At 38.2% G+C, this 26,094-nt stretch overlaps 1 protein-coding gene across 10 annotated transcripts in view; it reads right to left on the bottom strand.

The window, feature by feature from the left end:
* The window catches only part of BNC2 (basonuclin zinc finger protein 2), a 337,157-nt gene that overhangs the window by 188,350 nt on the left and 122,713 nt on the right, over positions 1-26,094 (bottom strand). The window contains exon 1 of one of the 10 annotated variants that reach the window (XM_087741959.1): positions 5,965-6,007. The exons of the other annotated variants lie outside the window; for them this stretch is intronic. The gene's annotated coding sequence lies outside the window, so the exon portion shown is untranslated. Of the gene's footprint in view, positions 1-5,964; positions 6,008-26,094 lie in introns of those variants that run through there. 10 annotated transcript variants of the gene reach the window in all.

The following is a 26,094-nucleotide window of genomic DNA, read 5'->3' as shown; positions in this document are numbered from 1 at the left end:
AAGGTATATCTCTTCCTAATACCATTGGCTACCTTTCTTCCTGAACAAGACTAGTCATCTAACCCAAGCAGATTCCTCAAAACTATTTTCAGCAATGAGTCTTTCCCCAGCCCTGCTTTTTTAAAAATCAAAAGCTCCTCAGAATTCTGCATTGTAGGTACCAATATTCACTAAACCAGACATAAGGTATTTTTATAATCTTCAACTTGTTAAATTTGTACAGATGTTACGTATTGTTAAATTATAAAATTCTAAAGGCACTTCAGATTGAGAAGTTACATTGTAAGTCATAGGTACGAATCAAGTTGCACAGGCTCACAGAGACAATTCAGTCAGATCAGTTATCCAGTCTTTGGAGTACATACAGAAAGAACCTGTAACAGACTTCATCATGACAAAATGAGAACCTGAGCTTTGTAGAACTGTCACAACCAGATGAGAACAAAATTGACATTGAAAAAAAAAAAGTAGAAGTATCTATTTCAAGCAACAAATCTTCAGAAAACTATTTTATCTGGGCTACATAGCTTTGCTTACATTTGTCTAACGTGATAATGATTTTCAGTTTAAGAGGTGAGAAGTGCATTATTACTCCTTTAAGAAACATAACCTTTAGCAAGCAAGCACTAGGGAGGCTAGGGAGTGAAGGAGTTTGTAGCAGCAATTAGCAAAAGGACATATAATGGACTTGCCATCCCATGTAATTTTATCCAAATTATGAGTTTTTACTCAAAGAAACCAATGAGCTATTAATCCTATATTTTGCTATTCTTGTTGCTAGAAAGTTGGGTTATGCTGTGATCATTACAGCTAGCTTTCTGCATGCTGCCGTAAGCCAAGTCCCTGCCTTGCTGTGGAATGGAGGAGGCCTATGAAAAGAGGATTCGAGTCTTCCAGTTGCTGATTAGGGTCTTTGACGTATCACATTTATTTTCAAAAAGGAAAAGACCACAAAAACTGCACTTTCTATGTTTATAACTAAAATGCAAAAGAATCTGACAGTAAGTCATTGGCTACAAAAACCATCCAAGTGCATCTGCAAGAACTATTGTAATAGTTATATACACAGCTACACATACATATGTGTGTGTGTGTGTCTGTGTGTGTGTGTGTGTGTATATTTAAACCAGAACATGAGAACATGACTGGCTTACCACTGCAGGACATAAAACTTAGTTTTCTGTTTACACTGTACCTCTGATTGGAACTTGGATAGAGCTACTGTTGCTAGTTGGAATAAAATGTAAGCTGTAATATTGTTGACATTACTCATGTTGGACAGACTGTAATGTAAATATACATTTTGCTACAGCTAGAAATATGGTTTTGATAGATTCTCAGATTTTAAATTGATTGTAACTCAGAGCAGGTCTCTGCCAAAATGAGTTGATATTTCACAAGCATATGAATGAAAAAGAGATGACAATGGATCAAATCTGAATCTGAATAACTTGACCTAGTGGTTTATGGTATTGTAATTTCTCTCCAACCTTTCCCACAATTTTCATACAAAGGAAAATATCTCAGGCTGTGCTGAGGGGATTAGAATTAGTCATGGTATCAACATGTTAAGATTTTAAAAGACTTGCAGGCTATCAGCTATTCATAAACCACATTTCACATTTTTAGGTCATAATGTAATTATGAGGTATACAATACTTCACATATTGACTGGGTTGATTGAATAGAGTGAGTCAATATTACTAGATAAAGGATGGCAGAGAACAAGATACAAAGTAAACATTAAGCCATAGAGTTCACTTTTCAACCCCAAAAGTCAACTGTTTTCAAAGTAAACATAAACTTCTGTCTCATCTCCCTGCAGTACACTTAATGTTAGGAAGTATCTTACTGCCCATAAGTGCACCTCAGATTCCATTTTACCTGCAGAAGCTTCTCTAGTTTTGCCTACAAAGTTGCATCATGAGGCTCTGATCCCATTTTGTTATGCCTTGTTACCAGTACTTGGTTCCACTGGTAGACTCAGTTATCTGATAAAAAATAGCTCTCCTAGCTCTCCTAGATGCTTAATAGCTTTCAGTGTGAATAAAACAAACACAGCCCCCTCATAATACTACCGACCACCTAGGAAACCTCCAAAAAGGGTAACATAATTCAGTCTCATACAACCGAACTGCATTACCTCCTCTTCAGTTTCCTTCCTGGAACCATTTGCCTGGTTGGCTGCCTTCTACACGCCACCAGAAATTTCAAAGTAATGTGTGAAGCAAAATGAAAATTGAATTAAGCACATGAAATTTTAGCTAACATGATTTTCTTTTCCTCCGCCCCTTCTTTTGAAGTCCTCTTCTTATTTCTGGATCAGTGAGCATACAGTTCCTGATACATCATCACAAATGTTGGCATGAAGATTTACAGTACTTGCGACATTCCACTCTGGGATCGCTTCACTGTAAAAATAAGATTTGTTCTGTGTTTGTACAGTGACCAGACTCCTGGCCCATAGCTGGAGCTTCTATGCACCACTGCAATACAAATAATGAACACAGTCATAACAATAAAGAAAAATAACTTTTTAAAAAGGTAGTTAAGTCTTATTTCTACACTAATGCCCCCAGTTAGTCAAGCTCGTGACAGCATCTAGCACTGTCATTTGTTTCCAATTTTGGAGATTCTGAACTCCTCCTCATTACTCCTTGTACAACATAGAAAAGAGCAGGAAGAGTACTGGGTGGTTTCTACAAGTATACAAGTGAATACAGCATTAAAGAATTTAGCTTCACCCTAAGGCCTTATGCCTTAATCTTTGATCTTGTTTCATCTGCTTATCCAATGTCTCTTACCTGGTAATTTATGAAAATAAATACATAAATAAGAAGTATTTCACTATGGAATCAATAAAATAAGCAACAAAAAATAAACCGCAAAAAAATCATGCTGCCTCACCCCCATTGTAATTCGTGAAGAGTGTTTACATAATTTCACCTTCAAAGTCAGACATTTGCAAAATGTAGCAGTTATCACCTACCTCTGAAATGCAAAATCACATGCAGAACCCTTTCAGCTAGCTACCTATGATCCCAAAAGCATGCCCCAGTAGCACATCCTGGGATATCTACCAGTCTCCAGCACTGGTTTCTATCTCTACTTGCAAAAAGAGAGTTGGGCTTGATGACCCTTATGAGTGTCTTCCACCTTGAGATATTCTATGATTCTATGAAGAGAAAACCTTGTCCTCAGACAATTTCAGTTTAAATGAATCTTTGCCCTTTCCTGATGGCAACCTAAAAGTCCCAGAAGGACGGAGATGGAGTGTGGTTGTTGCCACAGTGTGGCAGAATGGCAGCCATTTCTTTAGACACTCATGTTTGGTACACATCCATCCTGGTTCATTTGCTCCCTCAAACCTCCCTTCTAGGCAACAAAGCACACCTACATGTGTGAGAAAGAATACCTAAGTAACAGAACGTGAGCACCACACAAATTACGGATCTACATCTGTTTAACTTTGAAAACACATTAAAACCTGAAAACCAGGGGGAAAGCATATATTCAAGGCAAAGAAAGTGGCTGGTGGGCAAAGGATAGAAAAGAGAAAAAATAATTGGTTTTTTCCTTCTTTTGCCACTCCTTTTAAAAGAAAATTATTATATTGAAGATTATTTTCTTCCAGATCTAGCAGCGATATCTATCCAATTATTTGTACAATTTTTATCACAGATCTAACCAAAAATGAGCAGGCTCAGTGTATGCAGAACACTTTGCCAACCCCACTTCTTTCCTGTCCATGCAGTTCCAGTTTTCCACAATAAACCCCAGCTCCAATTGATATATTCCTATTTTGGTAAAGGCAGAATAACAGTTGGCCTGACTAACTTCTAGAAAACAGATCAAATCTAACTCAGATTTGTCTGCATGGCTTAACAGTGACTGTGAAAAATTTGTGCTTAGTATCATTGCCACGCTTAAGACCTTCCAACAAAAATCCAGATATAATGCTACAATGAATTCATACCCTTATTGTAATGTGGTCTTATTATCCATTTTTTTTTTCTCATTAAGAAAATGCCAAACAAATAATTAATGGATAATTTGTTCAAAAAACTTCAGCAACTGCTGCTTCACAAACCACAGGTATAAGACATACTCTTAACAATTAATAAGGATGGTTTTGAGAGAGAGATCACTACTAAAAAGTTGCTTCATTTGAGAAAATCTAGGGACAGAAGCAACAGCCTCTTCAAAGGGAAATGCTTAAATTTCCAGTAACTTTTTTTTTTTTTTAATTAGCATTAGGCCAGCCATTTTTTATTGCTTAGCACAGAATAAATCTAAAAGTACCACTTCATCTTGTCATATATGGAGTTCCACTGCATCAGTTCATTTTAAACTGGAATAAATCAAGAACAATTCAAGGATAAGTCTAGGAATCCCTGCCACATCAGACACTAATTGCTCAATTCATAAAAATAATATTTGTAAGTGAATCAGATGGGGTTTGTGCTACTGTTGATGCCATAGAAGGAAGCCTGTTTCAAACCAGTTCCCCAAAAGACGATCCATACACTTGGCAGCAAAACACTGGGAAGATGTAACTGGGAACACAAAGGATGCATACAATGATCGGGAAAAAAGTTATGCTGCTTTTCTCTCCTAGCTGCCACTGAAATGGGACTCAGAACAATCTTTTTTTTTTTTTTCATTTATTTAATGGGAATTAAACCTTATTGACCTGCTTTTCACAACTGCTTGGTTTCCAAAATGTCACTGAAAGCAGTGGAAGCTGCAGGTGCCTCGTATATTTGGACACCCAGAACATGTATTATTCCGTTAGTTCTCTGGTCCAAAGTTAGGACCCAATCCTTCCAGTACACAAGCCTGTAATTCAGTGAGTGTAAGTGTTGGTGCCAAATGTAGAGCAGTTCTGTGGACCTGTCAATTGCTCAAATGCATACATTTTGATTTCTATTTTATTGTTTTTCCAGTAATAAAACAACACTGTCACCAACTAATGGCAGCATTTCAGGGAAGTTTCGCGCGTAACTTAACCACTGATTTTATGATAAGTTGCTAAAAACATGGTTTGTCTGAAGATCAAAGAACACCTCTTTGGTTTACATAAGGAATATCTAATAAACTTAACATGCAAGTGAAATATTTTTGTACCAAAACAGCACAACACAGCACTGCCCACAAATAGTGAGCTGCATTTATAATGAACTTCGCTGCGCCTTGAGAGAGCAATGTCTGGAGAGTATTTGTACTTAATGAGGCAGGGGACAATGGGTTAAAATAATATGATTCCCATCCTAGAAAAGAAAAAAAATTAAACGGTAGCTGGGAGTCGAGCATGTAGCTCTTTTACAGAGAAGTCTAAGTAACTTCCTTCAGAGTTCTGTTATCAGAATTGACAAAAAAGGACCCTAATAGATGACAAAAATATAGCAAGAAATCTTGTTCCATAATCATAGTATTTCTGCTATTACTTCATGAACCTCACAGGACAGCTTTACAAAACAAAGTAAATTGACTTAAATGTGCATTTATCTTCAATGCACAAAATGGGCTCAATTTACATCTCTGAACATTTTTCAGCCTAATATATGATTTTAGAAGGATGGGATGGCTTGTTTATTCCTCCAAGAGAAAACAGGGTCCTTAAAATAATATTTTATAAATATTAAAGCAACTTGAACAGTTTGCATTTCACTGGAGCTAGCAGACTAACATTTATGTTCATCTAGTAAAGCCACCCTCGCCTCCCATTCTCAGGGTTTACTTTTACACTTAGGCTGCTAAGTTTTAACAATGTCTGCAGGACTATCTGTTCACTCTGTAGTTCTTAATTTTGTTCTTTCCCACTCCTCCTCCACCCTGTCATAGTTTAACCCAGTTATTTAACTAATCTAAAACAAACACAAACAGAGAGTGTTCCTCAGAAATATCTCTCAGTGTATATTAGCCCAAAGAAACTAGTCTAGGGGACACAAAGCTTTTACTTACTCATTTTCTAGTGACATTACTGAAGAATTGTTTCTTCACAGCTTCCAGCAGGATATAAACAAATGTAGTTGATGCATGACAGGGATTAGGCCGAAGGAAAGTGACACTCTAGAAGGCCAAAGCATAAATTGCAGGGGTTGCAAAAGTCTTAAAAAAGTCTTCCTTTTGAAAGGATGGGGAGGGAGCTCCAGTATCTCAGATACAGCAGAAACAACTAAAACCAGAAGTCTTCGTTTTGTTTTCCACAACTACCTAGCAGCCAAACTACATGCTATATACATACTGCAAAAACATTTCAAATATATTCAAGGTGAGGTATGACCTATGCTACAGCCACGAAAGCACTCCAGGGAGAAAATATTTGATATGCTATTCTTTTAGAAATACTGATAATATTTTGACTGTCCAAACCCAAACTTTTCAAATTCACTGGCCTGCAGTTCAGCACATACAGGCATATTAAGACCCCTTAACCTGACATGCATCTATTTTCCATCTTACCTGGAATCTCAACTGGGCTAAAACGTGCTCAGCACCTCCAGGACTCGGGCTGTGTTCAGCCAGTCTCCTTACAGGGCTCAGGCGTTCACCTTCTGACTCCTGCTCCCACCCGCTTTCTCAACAGCTTCCCAGCACTCCGGAGAATGCTCTAATACGAACCTGAGTTTGCCAATAACCACAGCATTGATTTCTTGGTTTCAGGCAGAAGGAAGCACTGGTACAAAACTTACACTTATGAATTTAAAAATGTTTTGGGTCAAAGTTATATATACATGACTGTTGGTTATTGCAAGTTTTTCCTTAATATTTCTATACTAAAATAAACAGTTACTTTACCTACAGGGTATGCAGTGAGAAGGAAAAGCCTTGAAAGGTTTATACACTACAAAGACTGGTGATCCTTACATTGTCTTTCCTATGACCAAATATAATTTCACACCACCTGCTGTACCATTGCATCGTGTTTGAGCACCATAAGACAAGATAAAAGAAGTGACTTACACAAAATACATGTAATTTTAGTGATGAAAGTAGTTTTAAAGGCCAAACGAATAACTAATTTTTTTTTTTAAAAAAGGACTATTTTCTGATGACTATTTTGGGGCACCGACTCCTTTAAGGGAAGTGGAAAAATTGTCAGGGATGGCAGCCCTACCTCTATTAATACCTAAAGGCATCCACTGGGAATTAAAGTACCCTGTCTTTAGATGCCAAAGCACCCTCAATTCCAAATGGGAACTGAGCAAAGAAAACTGGAAGTCCACAAACAGGCAATGGGACTATGGAACAAAAGTTAGCACAATTTTAGAAGCTGACCATAACGTTTTCTCAGAAAGGCAGAAGAAATACACAAATCCATGCTCTCTTCTGGTCACAGGAAGAAACCCCAATAATATTTTGCTGGTAACTGGCAGAATTGAAAGCAGCCTTCCAGCTGCACCATTGTGAGCAGTCTACCTGCTCTCTGGGAACGGCAGTACATATGCTGTCAATAGCCAAAGCACAGGCTGTGACCTCTGGCTGTGTGTCCTACCTGCAGCTAGAGGCTGCCAAAAAAGCGGCTGGGCTAAATCTGTAATTTCTTGAAACTTCTTTACTTTGGAAATGCCCACGACCACCACCTTCCACCGTTTCTGCTTACTAAGTCACTAGTCAGCAAAAGTCAGATTGTATCTGCCTGTTAAGGTTAGAAACAAGTGAGTTTGCACCTAACACCTGTTCAAAAGAATTTGACTTTGTACAGCCATTTTCTCTGCAAGTTTGTAAAGGCTGATAATTCTTTATTTGAGGAATGTCCAAGCAAAAAGCAAATTGAGACATTTTACCCAATGCACCTCTTTTTTCAATCACTTCAAGATTATGTATTTCCCTATTTCCCTGAAATCCTGTGCAGTGTAATTTCTTCATTTTATAAAACAGCGGATGAACAGATATGAAAATCTCATGTCAATAAATGCTGCTTCTCCCTTCAACAAAATAAAACTAACAAAATTTCAAAAGGATCTCTCTGTACAGGGGGCCCAACCACTTATTTGTGAATATCTCTGCCTTGGTCCAGTTCCAAAGTTAGCAGAGTGGTAGGTATGAAATAACAGATAAACCGTGCTAACTCTTGCAGGCGAAAGCTCTGTTTACAAGAGGCTGTTTTGAAACTGCACAGTAAGCTTTGCAAATCCTGTACCAAACCATTCTTTGCTTTATCCATCATCATCAGGTGTGATCTTAAGAAAAACTTTATCAAAGTAACATACCACTTTCCTGCATGCTGATTTTACAAAACTCACTCTCTGAATGTTGTTCTACATGATGTCATCACACTGTAACTCACTTCATTTACAGTATCTGTTTCACTTCTACTCACAAGCTAATATAACTCATTTCTTTTTTTTAACTGCACACAGGCTGCTAGACACATGTGCACAGCAAATGGAATCTGAACTTAGCTTAACAGCCTCATTTATTCCTGATGGTTTAAATTATTTCATCACAATTAATGACACCCCCTCAGCTTCCTGTGCAGCGCTGCCAGATGTTCAGAGACCACAAAGCCACTCTCTTCTTTGACGGCTAGTGACAAGTCGTCCTCTGAAGGACGTTCCCTCAGTGCACAGGCCGGATGACACCTCCATTGCTTAGCACCTCTCTACCTCCCTGAGTAACCATGGTGAGCAAAGAAGGAAGACATGAGAAACCAGCCAGTGCATTAGTAAGGACAAATTAAGTGAAGCGTTCTGAACTCGAAGGATGTCCTCTCCTCCTACTGGAGTTTCAAGCCTGATTGTTTTATGAAAAAGACAGACAACTGTTTGCCTTCACCTTCAAGGTGTTCAGTTTTCTACGTTTCTTTCAAAAATAACCTGTCCTTTCTTCAAGGGGGGGGGGGGGGGAGAATAAAGGAGAAACTGAAATCATAACCACAAGGGCAATAAACTCTTACCTACAACGTTATCTCACTATCCCATCATCTTCAAAAGCTGAATGCAAAAATCTTGAATCTTAGAGAAGTTTCACTCACATTCAGTTTGTTTTTGGGGTTTTATTTTGCTCTGTGAGCAGAAGCAGAAGATTTTCCCTTACAGTGTTCCTCTCACAAGATTCAGTTATTTTTCTCTACAGGAGGAACCTAGACACCTTACATGGGAAAAAAAATAGCAAAGTTGTGAGCCTGGACATTCTGAAAACAAGGATATGGCTCCATCTCTTAAAAGGCGTGGGTGGAAAGGGTAACAACTGTGCAACTACAATGCTGGAATATGAAAACGGCAACTGTCTTGCATTTTTAAGATTAAAAAACAAGCATCTCTGTTCCTGAAATTCCATCCACTATTTTGAGCACATATGGCAGACATTCTATTGACTTTTTTTTTTTTTAATTAAAAAAAATGCTGATCTGTGTCAGGGACCGAAGGGCTGCTCAGTTTGCCAAAAGCGTAGTATTAAAACAGAAAGGCCACCTGTGTTAGCCCACCCGATAGGAAGGTCAGGAGCTGGAAAGTCTGTCTGTCTCTCTGTCTCTCTCTACTTTTTTTTTTTTTTTGTTAGACATACTTAAAGGCAGACTTGGAAGGGAAAAATATCCCCCATCAATACAAACTCTAGATAGCAGTGCCAGAAAAGTTTTGTACATGAGTATGATCATGTGTGTGGCCACTCCAGAATTATTTCTGTTAAGATAAAAATTAGTTCCTCACTTAGATTACTAAAAATTACTTGAAGCAAAGCCTCTTCAGAATTTTTCTAAAAATCCAGTAGCGAGACTGGAGGAAAGCAGGAGATAACACATCACTTACAATCTGTCACAGGCTTGTTTTTTAAAAATTTTTTAAAAAGCGTTTTAAAAACTTTCACAGCACAGAGGCCATCACCGATGTTCTTTTAGTTGCTCATTACAATCACTTTAGCAGATGATCCCAAAGTGTAAAATGTTATGCTTTGTTTTCAGCATCAGAAGGAGGAGAGATTCATATAATGTGACAACGACAGAAACTCCTGAGCAGTCTCAAACTTACATTACCTTTTCCATATACACATGCATATATATGTGTATAAGTTTATATATAAAATACACACCAGCAAATAAACCAAACTTACCTAGATGCATACAAATAAAAAAACCCAACCTAATCTGAAATGCATTGAGATTTATGGAGAGTCACATGGACTTCATTCTGTTGTCTCTGAATGTTTTATTGGGGGGAGTGGAGGAGCTGAACAAACTTTAAACTCTCATGTAGGGATGTATTGCCTGTGTGTCCCTGGCAGATGTGGAAAGGAGATGAAATGGGCAAGGGAGAATCGAATATCCCATCACTGCAGGTTTGTGAAGGGGAAAGAGCACTGCAAAGATCTCACATCTGGCAATCATTTGTCAATAGCTGGAAAGAGAACGGCAGGAAACTTTCTGGCTCTTGTGGAAGATGAAAAGACAAAAAACATGTGTCACACATGCACAGTGCTGGTACAATGACTACTACATTTATTCCTTCCCCCCCCCCCCCCCCCCTTTTTTAATTTAATGATCTTCAGATATACTTTACTCCATGGTCAAAATCATGCAGTCACTTGACTTGTTAAAGCTACAGTGTATGTACATTTTTCAAATAAACCCCAGGGCTGATGTTAGAAAATCAAAATCATTCAAGCGTAGGCTGCCTGGTACTTTGGGCAGGAATCCTTGTGGTTTAGTCAATAAACAGAATCTAAATGAAAGACACCACAGTAACTAGACAGTAATGTTTTGAACAGTTCTTAACCCAAAAAAGGAGAGAGACAGAGAGACAGAGGCTGACCAAGTGGCCAGATACAATGCTACCAAGTCCACAGAGATCACTCTACTGCATACAGCATCTGTGTTTGAGCACAAGGTCACTTGCTTTTTCTAAAAGAGAAAGTATTTTTATTTAGGGCTATTTTTTATGGTTCTTCTGTAGTTCTGGGTTTGGCTTTGGTTTTGGTTGGGGTTTCCCCCCTCTTTTTTTCCAGAGAGATTCTATTTACCCTGCAGAAATATCTGCTAAATAAAAAATATATGGATCATTTTGCCCTTTCTGAGCCACAATGCCAGATTTTACTGTTTAATTCACAAGTATCACATTGTACAATATTGTGAACACTCCTAGGGAAAGAGTCATTACAACCTACAGAAATTGAATAGCGTTGTGTTCACTGGTACAACTGATGGCCCTTCACAGCTAGCTTTCAATTCATTCTTCTGCTGCTTTTAAGAAGAAGCTGCTGCAGCAGGAGCACATCTTGTCCCTGTGACTCTGCAAGGAAATGCTGCAGGTTGTTTAATCTGGCAAAATCACAGTAGCCTGTCAAATTATAACAGGAACAATATCTCCCCCAAACAAGTCTGATCATGGTTAATTACAATGCAGACCAGAGAGCAGCCACAATTATTCATTATTACAGGAAGCACCTTATTTAAATTTTATGGAAATTTGCACTTGCACCCCAGTACGCCTGGGAAAAAAAAAGGGAAAAGAACCCCACTCACAAAAGGAAGGACCTCAAACATCTGAAACATCACAAGATAATACATATAAACTGGGAGTGAAATGTTGCCTCAATGTTTACATCAAGACAGCGCAACGGTGGTGTTTACCGAGTCCAACTGGAATGCAAAATTGTTTTCAAGTAACTCTTTAGTTTAATCATAGGAGTTGTAAACACCAGCAAAATGCAATGAAGTGTATTTTAACTGGAAAAGAAAAAAACTCAAACCTATTCCTATAAAAATATAGATAAATAGACAGATAGATGGACAGACAGATAGATATATGTTTTTATATGTCTGCACACATATATGTACATATATGTCTTTGTGTGCAGTGCTGCACAAGTTGCACCCATCCTTTACATTAAGGACAACTGTTCTCCTTGATATGCTCCACAGTGCAATAAAGTTTCAGGTTCCAAACTTGCAGACGGGGAGAAAGGAGGGGTAGAGGGGTGGGACTGCTTTAGGGTAGTCCCTCGGTACCAGCATATCATTAAGAGCATATCATTAAGTCTCATTGGCATAAGCAAGTATAGCAGGGCACCAGTGAAGAAAATGCTTCCACACATATGGGTGTGGGTAGGGAAACACACTGTTTACTGTGCACTGGGGCACAGTGTTTTTTTCTTTTTTTTTGCATTCCATGTGTGTAACCGAAATAATTCTGCTGATTTAGCTTTCATTCAATTTTCCTCTACAATTAGCTATATATCAGATGCTGGCTTTACCCATCCCATTTATGCTTTGAGCTATCTCACTCTCACTACAATTGAGACTATAGGCTTCAGAGAGTAAATTTACATGAATCATTATTCTTGGTAATATGGGCAGCTTCAGAAACAGGTTTAACTTTGCTCTAATACTTCAAGATCACAAAAGATCACAAAAGATAACCCCAGGGATGAGTTAGCTCAGAAAATGGTTTCCAAAAACATCAAAAAGGGCAATTTCACCTCAGATCATTCCACAGATCCAGTTTACAGCAGAGCCCAATAACCAGTTGTGACAGTAGCAATGGAAAGGGGGGGGTGAATGAGCAAGGCTGTTAAACTGTACAGGAGCCAGGATGGAGAAAGGGTGTCTTTGCTATCAGAGAAACTGAATTCTGAAAAATTCAGAGCAAAAGGGAATAAAGCATTAGAAATAATACAGCACACTGAAAAGTTCTGCATCAGGCGTATATGGACCTACAAATGGAATAAACATTTTCAGCTGCTAGATCCCCCTAACTAGCTGTCCATAAAGTCCCATATAACAGTAAGAGATGAGTAACAGTGACAATATTCAACACTTAAAAAAAGCTTTCCATCTTCAAGACACTGTCTAAACATTGACAAACTACTTTTCTACCTGATATGTACTGAAAAGATGGCAGCGTTACTATTTAAGCTGGAAGTGAACTTTAATGACTGTTGCAAGCTTCCCATTCTGTTTGCACTTCAGGATTATGCTTGTTTTTATACGGTAATAAAACATTCTATACGCACACATAGACACACTAAGATATACACACGCTTCTCACCCTGCTCACTGCTCTGCTGTCTATTATTCTAAGTGAGAAACACCAACCCATGGCCACCATAGCATCATCTCCAAGCTCTCCTTAGCCACCAAGGAAAACAAATAGGGTCTGAAATACACTCTCTAAGTGTGTGTGTATATATACACACACACATATACATCTATATAGATATATAGATATATACATATATATAAGTAAGTATGGACTCTTTATGGCCTGTCTCAGGTCCATTATGATCAACCTCTCTCTTGAACGCTGCTTGGACAACAGGGAGAGGGCACTCTCTCATCTGAGTAGGTTTACAAAATCAAATAGGTTTCAGTTAACTAAATATGTGACCATTAGTTGTTGTGGAGTTTATTTTTTTGCTTGCTGGTTTGTCTCAGTTTTTTTTACAATAATGTCAAATAAAAACAGAAAAGAGAGGGTTGGACAAAACCTAGCCTTTAAAATCTGACAATTTCTGGATCAAGGGAAACTTTCTTATCCCTTTCAATGCTGGAAGCATCTTCTTATTTTTAGTTAGGAAACAATGGCAGTTTTCAGCAGCTGCAGACGCAACTCACGATGTTCACTAGGCAACATCAACACACATGCAGAGAAAATAAGGTTCTAGCCCACTGCTCTCCCTTCTAACCCAGTCAGCACTACTAGCTCTAATTCTGCTTGACAGAACCTTCTGAATGTCCCCTGCAAATCGTCTCTATTGAATGAAACAATGAAACATACAGATTCTGCCAAAATTCAAATTATGTACATCTCAAATCCATACTTTCCTTAGCATCATCTTGAGTCATCTTTAAAAATTATTGTTGGAGTTCTCCACACTGCAGATTGCCATGCAGTGATAGTAGAGGTAAGATGCAAATGAACTCGGGCAATGAAAACATCTTGAATGACTCTGGAGCACTAAGTTCTGCCTTCCAATGGCAGAATGCTACCTTATTTTGCTCTTGAGAAAAGCAGCCCACACAGAGCTTTGTGAACCTGCAGCAGAGCTGCTTTTGGCATGCAAGCTAATTTGGATCACTCCACTACAACGCACACTACTACACAGGCAAGCTGAAACACCTTGCATTATTCAAGCTGCTTTCAAATAAAAAAATGCCAGTGACCAAGAGCTCCTGGCTGCTAAAACAAAACTGAAGGCTGTCTCCATTTTAACATGGTTGACCTGTCCTAATTCTGAGCATAAAACCACGCAAAAACCAAGTTATATTCACAAAGCCAGTATGTTGCATGCTTTTTCACCCCACAAAATCAATGCCACATGGACCTGTTTTTTCACTGCATACTCTGGATAAACATTACTGTGCAGGTATACTTCTGCCATAAAAGTAGTGCCAACCAAAAGATGGCTACTAACTAAACTGTGGCTTGATGTCATATTAATATTCTTTATATATAAACCATTTTGTTCATACTCTTTTTTCTCTCTTAAATGCTTCAGCTTTGTAAGCACGTTTCCCATTAATGTAGCATGAAACTTGTAGTATAAGGAATTTCTCACCTATTGCCTGGATCATGTCACTCCCCTCTTTGATGTGGAAGGTAAAGGAAGCTGATTCAAGTCCAGGCTCTTCATCCTACACTTCAAGGCTCTGAACAACTCTGCTTCTGGCTACATTTCTGTTCCCCATCATATCCCTTTCATTCTGCTCCCTGAAGCCCATAGCCTTCCTCCTCCCTTGTCTGTTTAGCCAGCTCTTGTCTTCAGACTTTCTTCCATGTCCTTTTTCATGCCTGGGCAGTTGCTCTCACCACATTCCACTTGTTCTTTAAAACAACTGATTTCTTCTGTGGAGCACAAAAACCTTAAGCCACCAAGGAAAAGTCATCTCTGTCCTACCATTAAATGTCAATCGCAATACTCAGAGATACAGTCATCCTAGGGCCACTGTAAGTGTTTCACAACTGGATCGCTCCAAACATCTGTTAAGGTTGTTAGTGTTTACAGGAGGGGCCCATGTAATATTGCTTGTGCTAGGTATACTACTGCCCTTAAATAAAACACACTCTTAATGTCATCATTAACAGTTTAAAACTTTTTCCTACAAACAAATCTTTCTGTCATTGGCTGCTAATATACTTTTTTTTTTTTGCAAGAATTTAAATAATTTCAAATTTAAAGGATGCCTTCACAGGATAATATTTGCACTGAGGCACTCTCAAAAACTGGTGAAACAGGATGTTTAGGATATTCAAGAGGTTTAGAACCAAATCTGTGAGCAAGATATAACAATATTCTGCCCTCACCAGCAGGAATATTGAGCAGAAATCATGAGAGAAAAAAAGGATCGTCTGAACAAAATTTTTGTCCCACCTGGAAGGAGAAAGTAGAAATACCACAGATAGATAGACTGGGAAGTCCTTACTCTGGAAAACAAAGTGGCAACAGACTTTTGTTGAGACCATTATGCCTTAAAAACGAAAAAAAAAATCCTGAAGGCAAGAAACTGTTTTTTCTCACTGCCATTGTTTGTATCAACTGTGCAAGACACCTATCGTGTCCAAAGAACTTAGAAGTCTGTAAGACAAATACCAAAAGACCATTTACACTGTGAAACTGAAGGGAGAATTTCTTCAGGCAACTTTCTTCTGCACTCCTATGTAGTGGTATTTTTTTTTTTTGGAGCTTGTAGGCCTAGAAAAATGAGGGTATCTTTAGGAAGGCACCTGAAAAAGGATAACATGTCTCTATCAGATTAGGAGATTTTCTATGGCAGAGACATGGACACTAAGACTACACAGAGATGGCAATGGAGGAAGGACATAAAGGCATTCCAGAGCTATCACAACAAAATGAAAGCAGAAATACAGTTTGATAAGAAGGCTAAAACATAGTATCAGGTCCTATCTGAATGTTTATGCTTTCCCTATGTAAACCATTAGTTTACATTGAACTCTTAACCTCAGATGGACTAAAATGTAGTAGTGACCTGACACACAGTTACAATATTCCAGCATTACAAGTCAGCTTCCTTTGTGACAGACTGAAGGTTACATGGCACAAAGTGTGAGTGTTCAAACACCTGGCCTCTCCAGCATTTATTCCATTTCACAACTCTCAGAAAAATCTGTTTCACAACTCGTTTACATGGACAGAGAACCCATGCTTCACATGAAAATCCTTTCATTTTGGGCAGGCTAGCAATTGAAATCCAAGAATGTATCCAAAGAATGGAAAGTTGCAGTGTTTGAAACATTATGTGCTCTCACCATCAAGTGCAACATGGCAAACAAAACTGACCTCTAATCCAGCACAAGTATTCACTTTCTAGAAAACTACTGCACAGGCAAAATTCTGTGTTTGAAATGAAGCATGCATAGGACTTAACATTTCGTCACAGAATATAAAAAAAAATATCTTTTCCAAGACTTCAGACACAGATCTATTAGATCTACTATTAACTGTAAAAACTAAAGTTAAGTGGTTGGGGTTTTTTTCCCCCTAAATGAGCAACAGACTTTTTATACAAGGTTGCTATTTTTCTTATCTAATCAACTACCACAACCTCAGGATCACAAGTTATGTTCTCTTCATAACAAGACCATTGTGTTTTCTAGTGTAATCACCAGCTCCTGTACTTTGGCATGGCACAGTCACTTTGATCTGTGACGCAACACAGGCTTATTCCTGTGTCTTACAGCTCAGGTTATCGTAGTTACTGTAATGCGCAGTTTGACAGCCACTGTCTAGCTCAGCGCACTCTGAACTACCAGGGACCAAAACACTGCAGCCAAGAACGGTCGCTTTCTCCAGGAAGCAGACTAATATTGTATCATTGTTCTCAGTTCCCAATTTAGACACGTATCTAATTCGAAATTACCATCCTAGTTTTCAAATTTCTTCATGGAGGCAGAAAGACTTAATGAAGTACCTTCACATCTGAATTTCCAGTGGATCTGAATGCACTCCAGTGGCTGAGTTTGACAATGTATTATAACACCCTGCAGCTACCAAATAACATGGTCTCAGTCCTCACTTCTCTTATCGGTTCTTTTTCTTTCCACTTACGCTTTGCCATGTACGTGGGACTTTCTCCATTACCCTTTTTCAAGCCATTAAGTCATCTTTTTTCAGCTGTCACCTTTTACTTTCCTATTCAAGAGTGGCCAGCTCAACCTCAGTGACTTTTCATTTTCCATTACTGCATTTTTCTGTTCTTCCTTAATTAAAGTACCCTACATAAACTGTCTCACATCTCTTCCGCATTTATATTCCGGCTTTTCTTTCCCCTCTGCTTCAAGGATTCTTATGCTGCTTAAGAGCAAGACCATCATCTTAAGAGACAAAATGCTTTGTGGACCAGTTCTCTCCCATTTATGGTCATGTAGAGCACCTACCCTTCCACCTGCAGTTACTTAACATCCCACAGTGATTGTATACACGGAAAAGTACCAGCAGGAAAATGTTCATAGAATCATAGAATGTCCCGAGTTGGAAGGAACCCACAAGGATCATCGAGTCCAACTCCTGTCCCTGCATAGGACAACCCCAAAAGTCATACCATATGTCTGAGGGCATTGTCCAAATGCTTCTTGAATGTTGTGAGGCTTATGGACAGATATAGACATACATGCACCCACTGCCTTTCCATACCAAGTCTGTCCAGGGGCAATAAGGACCTGACCATGGAATAAATTAGGAGTGATGCTCTTTTGACCAGAAGTTGAAAAGATAGGCCAAAGGGAGAGAAGCAGTGACAAGAGGTAAAAGTGAAAGGTCTTCATGCAATTCAGCAGCAGAAAGCAAAGAAGAAAGCCAGCACCACATGCCTAGTCAGCTCTCTATAAGCCACCAGCAAGTGCTTCATAGACCATCAAAACTGAATGACTCTGGGCTGTTCTTCATCCTACTGCACCATCTTACTTTTCTACTCATGATCATCACTGTCATTGTTCAAAACAATATGCATAGCAATATAGCACAAAGTAACTTCTGGATCTGTTCTGCACCTTAGCTCTCCAGACTCCCTGGACTCCCTCCACTCCTAATTACTATATGCAGTGATCCATTATATTAAGGTTCAAACTAGATCTGAATTTTCCAAAATGGCCCTTGATACTCCAGGGTAGCAGACGGTAAGTTTTGCATCAGTGTTAGGTGTATTAAAAGTTGAGGACTTCATTGATTTTAAGCTATAAAAATTAATAATACAACCAGTATCATATTTCAAGCAGTAAGGAAGGCAAGAAGGTGGAGACAGTACTCTGAATGTTAGCAAACATACCTGTACACACTGAAGCTCCCTGAACACATTTTAAGTCACACAAAAACATGTCAGAGAAAGCTTATCTCCCAGGAATTAAAAACTGTTCTCTGATAAGTTTAATACAGAAATGTACACTACAATCTGTTTTGTCATCTGTATTCCCAAGTGGTAAAAATATTAAAACCAGGTTGAGAACAAGTATAATTAGCCAAGCATTTAGTGTCTTTCACTTCATGAATTCTAATATTTTCCAGGTTTGTGAACCTCGTTTGACTGATAGGAGAATAAATGGAATTAAACCCTGTTATTACTCCTGTTAGTACTTTCATTTAAAATAAAATTTGTACCTGGCCTGTCTTTTTTCTTTGGTTCTTTTTAGAAGGCAGCATATGAGGATTCAAACACTTTGGACTCTGTATGTCATGCAAATTCATAGTTTGAAATTTTTTGATACTGTGCTGACTGCTACTAAAAATTTTGAAATAATGTTCAAGCTTTAATGATTGGATGACATTTGTCTGGTACAAAGCTAAATTTCTTTCTGTCAAAAATGCAGAAATGAATGAAAAGGGTCTTTAAAGTGTCCCTCTCCGATCCCTGGGGCATAGCAGTGCTGAGAGCACAACTACTGTGCAGTATCTCTCTCAAAGGAATAACAACTCTGTGTGAAGGAGCTATTTACAACTTGTTTTGTGTATCATCAGCAGAAACAAAAGACAGAACAACAAGCATAAAGGCTTTTCCCCATCTATCCCTCTTGACCTTTATCCCTCCCACCCACCCAGGAAATAAGGGGAGGGGGGGAAAGGGGGCACAGCCTTTTATGTCGATAGGGGGTTTTGAGGTAATGCTTATTCTGAGCTACAGGAAAAACATCTGCCCAATTCTTCGCTCCTCCTCTCCCCACACAGATATGGACATACATGCACCCACTGCCTTTCCATACCAAGTCTGTCCAGGGGCAATAAGGACCTGACCATGGAATAAATTAGGAGTGATGCTCTTTTGACCAGGAGTTGAAAAGATAGGCCAAAGGGAGAGAAGCAGTGACAAGAGGTAAAAGTGAAAGCCACTTCAATGACTGTTGCAGCTAATGGAAAATGCCCAGAGCCAGATGCCTCTACTAAATAACAATGAGACTCAGAGCATCTTTTGAGGCCAATGCCAGTGACCATCAAGGAAAGGTTAAGAGAACAAAATTTGAACAGGTCACAGGGAAAATATGCAACAGGCAGAGCACTGGTCGGAAGACATGCCACCACTCTGGGGATGTCATTGTCACTCTGGAAATTTTTCTGTAGTTCCAAAGGGGCGTGAGGGCTGCCAGAAAGCACCCCTGAGACTCCTGGGAAGCACTAGCATGTTCTGCAGTCCCACAGATGGTGCCAGGAGCCTGGATACTGAGAGTGAACAAGAAGTTCAGGAAATGGGGGATGATAGTCTTCATTTCAATTCCTTTCTCTATTTCATAGAGGCAATTTCTGTCCTTTTCCTCTAACAATTTTTATTCTTTACATAAAGCATGCTAGACTACAGGCTGACGCTTTTGTTTTTTTCCCTCATTGGAAGCTTCTGCTGTGGCCCACTGGCACCAGCAGAACCCTTGTCATGACAGACAGGCATGCTTTCAGAAACACAAAGCAAATGCAAGGATGAATCAGCAGATGGTCCCCACACTCATGTAGCTAGCACAAAAAGATCAAAGAAAAAGGATTTCTGAAGCAGAAGGCAAAGCTTGCAGCACTTGCTTCAGTTCTGACATTTAAGATATTACAGTCAGAGAAGGCACCTGTGCAGATCAAGGAACTCAGGTACAATTATATGTGGGACTTAAGGACTGTGGCAGAAATACCATTTCAGTCAGTAGCATGACGACACTTTGCATATCCATACACTAACTACCAAGAAGGAGAGATTTTTGAGTACAGTATACAAAAGAAAAATCCCAAGAAACAAAGCATGGAGGCAAAAAATGAATCTCTGATCCAAGAGATACTGTTGTAAGAAATGCATTGTTGAAGGCCAATTCAGCTGGTTCCAAATTTGCAACTATCCTACATGTTGTGCTCATATAAAATGTTACAAATGTGTTTTCTCACCAACAATTTAAAGCATATTTTGTAAGAAAATTCAATAGATGATTACCTGGCTTCCTTCCTAGTGCAGCTTTCTAAGACATGGGCAGCATATCAGTAAAATCCTAATATTAACAAGTTATTTGAGACAGAATATAATAATATAGTCTTTGGATCAATGAATCAAGGTGGTTTTCTTTGTAGGTGAGGCATTAATTTGGTTGTGGAGAATGGAGGACGAAAAGAGAGTGAACATGATTTGCTTCATGAGAACTAAGAACACTGCCAATACACACTTCTGTTACTGAGTATAGTCATTAACTTAAAAACTCTTCCCTCTCTGTTATACGAATTTTTCAAAGCCTCAAAAGAGAAGTATTTTACTTTTGCTGTGCAATTAGATTGTGTCTAAAATCTTCATCATGTTCTTGGTGAAAGATTAATGGGTCTTCCAGCAAAAGGCTGAGGAGATGATATACTACTGGGTGGAACAGAAATGCAGTGAAAGTCCCCAACAAATAGCACACCCAACAGCTCTCATTTTTTCTTGGAGGATGATGAAGAATCTTCTCAAAAGATGTAAGATTGGACTCATGTCCCCTTCCACTCTTTCTGTCATCCTGAGGTCTACACATAAGCCCTGTCAATTCAAGTTGTTGAAGCTTGATGAAGTGTTTCCGAAGAGTATTGGAAGTGGAAGAAGATAGTAATTTACATTTCTGATAGTATGATGTGGTGGCTCCCATGCCTATATCAGTCAACTGAGTCCTCCTCAGTCTGTGGCAAGCACCAGTTCTTTGGCAGTAGAGAGGAAGATTAGCTAAACAAATAAACTAAATATTAATACTCTAAGTCTTCACATGGTATTGAGTCCCTTAGATAATGCTAGACATGTAGGAGGAGTATGCATTACTCTGTGAATCACCACAACCGTTGGCACGTTTTATTGTCCTTGTCCCTGCTCATCCCACCACAAGTAATACTAACCCAGTGACAGGGTTTATGCAGCACTTCTACTGTGAAAAATCAGCTCACATGCAAGATCAAAACAAGAACTAGATGAATTTATTTCCTAACATTTTATCATCCTTCTTCAGTTTCCAAGCAAGGAGCAACCTGTTTGTTTGCTTCTCTCTCTTTGTTAAAGACAGCCTGCTCCCCGGAAAACCTTGTTTATTTGTTCTAAACATGTTTTTACAGGCCTCTTAATAAAACGGGGCGGGGCGGGCGGGGGGGCGGTGCAGGTATAAAGTAGTGCCTGGAAGCAGCCTCAATACTTTGTCAGCTGTGGTGCCAAGGAAGTTCAGGCTTAGTCCACACCCAGAAGATGCAGGGGTGTGTGTTTCTGCCTTCCACTTCATATCCGAGTCTAACAAGGTAGAGCAGCAACCTGCTGAAAACATACTGCCCAAATGAAAGGATAACACTAGGTCTCGCCTATGGGTCCATACTGTCCTGTCCTATGTAGTTCTGAAAATCCTTGCTTGGGTTGAGGTTATGCGCTTACCTAAAGATACCAGAGAACAGCTAGAAACAGTCAAAAAATAACTAAACTTAATAATTCACTAGCAAAGAGTCTACATTCTAAAGCAAATTTGGAAACAATTCTACAAGACAAGAAAATAAAATTTTCCAAAACTACTATGGGAATTTTATCTTCACGAGACTGAAAATTTCTGATCCCTGAAAATAATTTTTTTTTTTTTAAAAAGTAAAGAACAAAAAGAGTAAAAAGAAATTAAAGTGTATGTCCTTGCTCCAGTTTACAGTTTATTTCTGGGCCTCACCAGTGTCTGATTTTGCCACTGATTTTTGTGGGCACAGTCAGACGGTAAGTTCTCTCAAGTAATAAAGCTAAGAAACTATCAACATTGCTACAAAGTCAACATCAAACAACAAATAATTTATGAACCTTTCTGTCAAAGTCTTCCTGTAGATACATGTACACATTTTTTCTTCTATTTCTCATTTTCCAGTCTTTCCTAATGCAGCGTCCATATATAAGCCAAGTACATAACTCTAAGCACATGAAACGTCACTCCATGTCTAAAAGCTTTGCTTATTCATAGCCCAAATATCCAAATAATTTTTTTCAAATTTGGCCTTGAAAGAACTTGTTAACAAGAATTATTTACATAACAAGGTTCAAAGCTATGGAGGTTTTTTTTTGAGCTACCTGCAAAATAAAATGTTGCAATTCTTTAAAACTCTGAAACAGCTGGGAAGATTTTGACCGAAGTGTAAAAGAATATACTGAAAACCCACAAAACAAACCCCACATCTTTAACAGAAGTGGAAGCATGAAAAAATTCGTATGTAATAGTGATGAGAAGTCACTGATTTTTTTCATTTTTTAAAATTCAGTATAGTACTGACTGCCACGTGAGATTATGGTATATGAAGACTGGACTTAAAGCCCTATGTAAAGTACTGTACAACTGGTAATATTCAGTTCTGTATCTTCAAGATTTTTTTCTTTTGATTAACTCTTCTTGACGTGGTGTGCACACCATGAACATGAGAGAGATACATAGAATCCTAGAATCCTAGAATCGTTAAGGTTGGAAAAGACCCTTAAGATCATCGAGTCCAACCGTTAACCGATCACTACCAAGTCCACCACTATACCATGTCCTCAAGCACCACGTCTACCCGTCTTTTAAGTACCTCCAGGGACGGAGACTCAACCACTTCCCTGGGCAGCCTGTTTCAATGCCTGACTACCCTTTCGGTGAAGAAGTTTTTCCTAATATCCAACTTAAACCTCCCCTGGTGCAGCTTGAGGCCATTTCCTCTCGTCCTATTGCTTGTTACTAGGGAGAAGAGACCGACCCCCACCTGTCTGCAACCTCCTTTCAGGTACTTGTAGAGAGCAATAAGGTCTCCCCTCAGCCTCCTCTTCTCCAGACTAAACAACCCCAGTTCCCTCAGCCACTCCTCATAAGACTTGTGCTCCAGACCCTTCACCAGCTTCACTGCCCTTCTTTGGACACGCTCCAGCACCTCGATGTCCTTCTTGTAGTGAGGGGCCCAAAACTGAACACAGTACTCGAGGTGCGGCCTCACCAGTGCCAAGTATACAAATTCATCCTTAAATAATATCTCAATACCTATCAGGAAAGAATTCTCAAAATGACAATTTAAACTTTCTTATTATTGCAAATAAAGAATCTTTCTAGAGAAAATAAATTTAAGTCATCACCTTTCAAGATCTGTCTTTATTAGGAAAGCTGCATCAAAATATATGAATCCATCTAAAAATGGATCCAGTTATAGTAGTCCAAAACCCTAATGCAGACATATTTAAACAAGTTCTATCCATGTTCACACAGATCTAGTTTTGAGTTCAGAAACAAAATTGAATTATCATGGTTTAAAAAATTGTTACACATCAGCTTAACCATGGTACCTAAATGCATGTGCATTTATGGCCCACTGTAAACCTGAGATAAAATGCGGACAATTAAAGTTCTGCGAAAGAGGTTTTTGCTCACACATTTTTACCTCACATTTGTTGTGGTAAGTGGATGCAGCTAATTACCATAGCTCAGCCGACTTACAAAACCAGATCATATTCTGAGCCATCATTCATTGAATTAATGGTTTAGTTCAACGTAGTTATAGCAAAATTTAAACTGGTTTAAACAAGTCTACATCAGAGCTTATAGCAGCATAATTAGATGAGTATATACATGCATGTATATATAGATGTCTATACAGATGTGTATATAGATTTGTGTATATAGATATATGCATATGTATGTGTGTGCATGTATATGTATGCACATCAAAATAACTTATTTTTTAAATTTTTTTGGTGAAGACCCAACTACTGGAAGCATCAAGTAAAATACAGTGTTAAGTTCTGCTTTATATTTGCAAACCAAAATATAAAAGCTCGAAGTAAGCATATTCCAAAGTATCAAAAAGCAAAAAATTTCATGTTAAATGTAGTATTTTTAATCTCTTCATCTTTACATCAGCCTCACTATTTTGTGAAATCCAAAACATGCTTAGCAATTAATGCTTAGCAGTCTCTGAAATTCCCAGCCGTTGTATAGTGCACATTATTCTCTTTTTAATGTAACAGTAAAACCAAAATGGTTCTCTAGCATTTTGCACCTTGAGAAAAGTGATTGCAAAATGTATGAAATGCTAGTTCTGATTTGAGTGGAAAAGTCAGAGTTAGTGGTACTTCCACATTACTATGCGTGCAGAAGAATTGCATCTTCTGTTTTTAAAATAATTAAAGAATTTTGTTTTATTTTGACATCAGGCTTCTAGCTAGCAATGTAAAATAAGGTCTTCTGTCAAATTACCTCTTTTCGGAATGATATGTGAAATCTATTTGCAGGATATTTCCAAAGTTTTCTTCATCCTGGTTTTTAGGAAGGAGTTACAATTTGCTGCAATTGACTTGGGAAATTATTTTTAACAGTTACAAATAGCAGCATAAATAAATACTTACATACATTATATGAGCATATATCACCGGCCACTTATCTTTGATAACTGTAATTTTTAAATTTTCATTTGAAGATCATCACAAGTAAACTCTTAACAGTTAGTACTCAACATAGTTCAAAACAGCTAACATACTCAAAGTGCATATTGTTTAGAATTTATGAAAGGTGTTAATGAGGGTTTCTGAGATTTGAAGTAATGATTCCATTTATAAATCATTCTTTTCCTTTATAGCTGACTGCTTGTTGAGTTTATGACCCTCCATAAGCCTTGTCAATTTAACTGTTTAAAAACACCACCACCAAACCATCGTAAATGGAAACTAATCAGATTAACATCTTGTTTATCTGACAAGATTATCTCTTTTTATGCAAGCGAAAGAAATAGAGCGTACAGCCAAATGTAGATGTCCTAACAGTTCTTATGCAATATATAACACAGGATATAGTTTATTATAGGTTGTTTGGGGATTTCTTTTCTTTCCTAGTGTTACATTCTTTAAAGGGAAAATGTCATATATAAGTGGATTTCCTGGCAGATATGCAGACAAATGAGAAATTATAGTGTGTGCATCTGCTTTATAATCTAAAAGATTTCAAAAAAATCAAGTATTTCTCTTTGCTGCTAAGGTATACTACAGTAATTTTTAACTGCAGAATTCAGAAGGAGTAAATTGTACATATCAGTAAAACATTACCTATGTAAACATACTCACATATGTACAGACAGGCTATGCACATACTTACATAAGATGGAAGAAGTTCCTCTTCTCTTTATTTATAAAATTTTGTCTGAAGTACAGTTGGCTTACTTTCTCTACTTTCTGTGCTAACCTGGCAGTATTAAGCATCATTAGTTTTTATGAACTCTTCCAGATACAAATCCTTGCATGTAATGTTTGATATCACTGATACCATATCATTCAGAAATCAAATATATAATACATGGCCAGATGAACCCTTGCTAGAAAACAAACTGCCTAGCAGTAAGAATGCTAATAAGATGAGTAACAATAAACTTAAGTTTATGTATAACCTTTGAAGTGACATGATTATTGCAAAAGACTGTTTGCAAGACACTACATCTCTGTGACCTCTGTGATCATTTCTCACTTGCAAAACCAAAAACCTGTCACATCACTCTTTAGTGTCGTATATTCGGTAAACACAAATATCTGTGCTTATATGCATACAGCAACATTTTTGCGCCCAGACCTAGATGTTTAGACAAAGATGTAACACATAAAGATCTATAGCATTTTGTCCCAAGAGAGACCAAATCAGTTTTCACTTATTTCCTTGCTGCTTCTTTGACTTCAATGACTTTACAAGAGTACAAGCATGAAGCATA

Source organism: Nipponia nippon, unplaced genomic scaffold, assembly GCF_047370975.1.
Source record: "Nipponia nippon isolate SJK-2023a ecotype South Korea unplaced genomic scaffold, ASM4737097v1 scaffold_8, whole genome shotgun sequence".
NCBI lineage: Eukaryota > Metazoa > Chordata > Aves > Pelecaniformes > Threskiornithidae > Nipponia > Nipponia nippon.
This window is presented reverse-complemented; position numbering and strand designations above follow the sequence as displayed.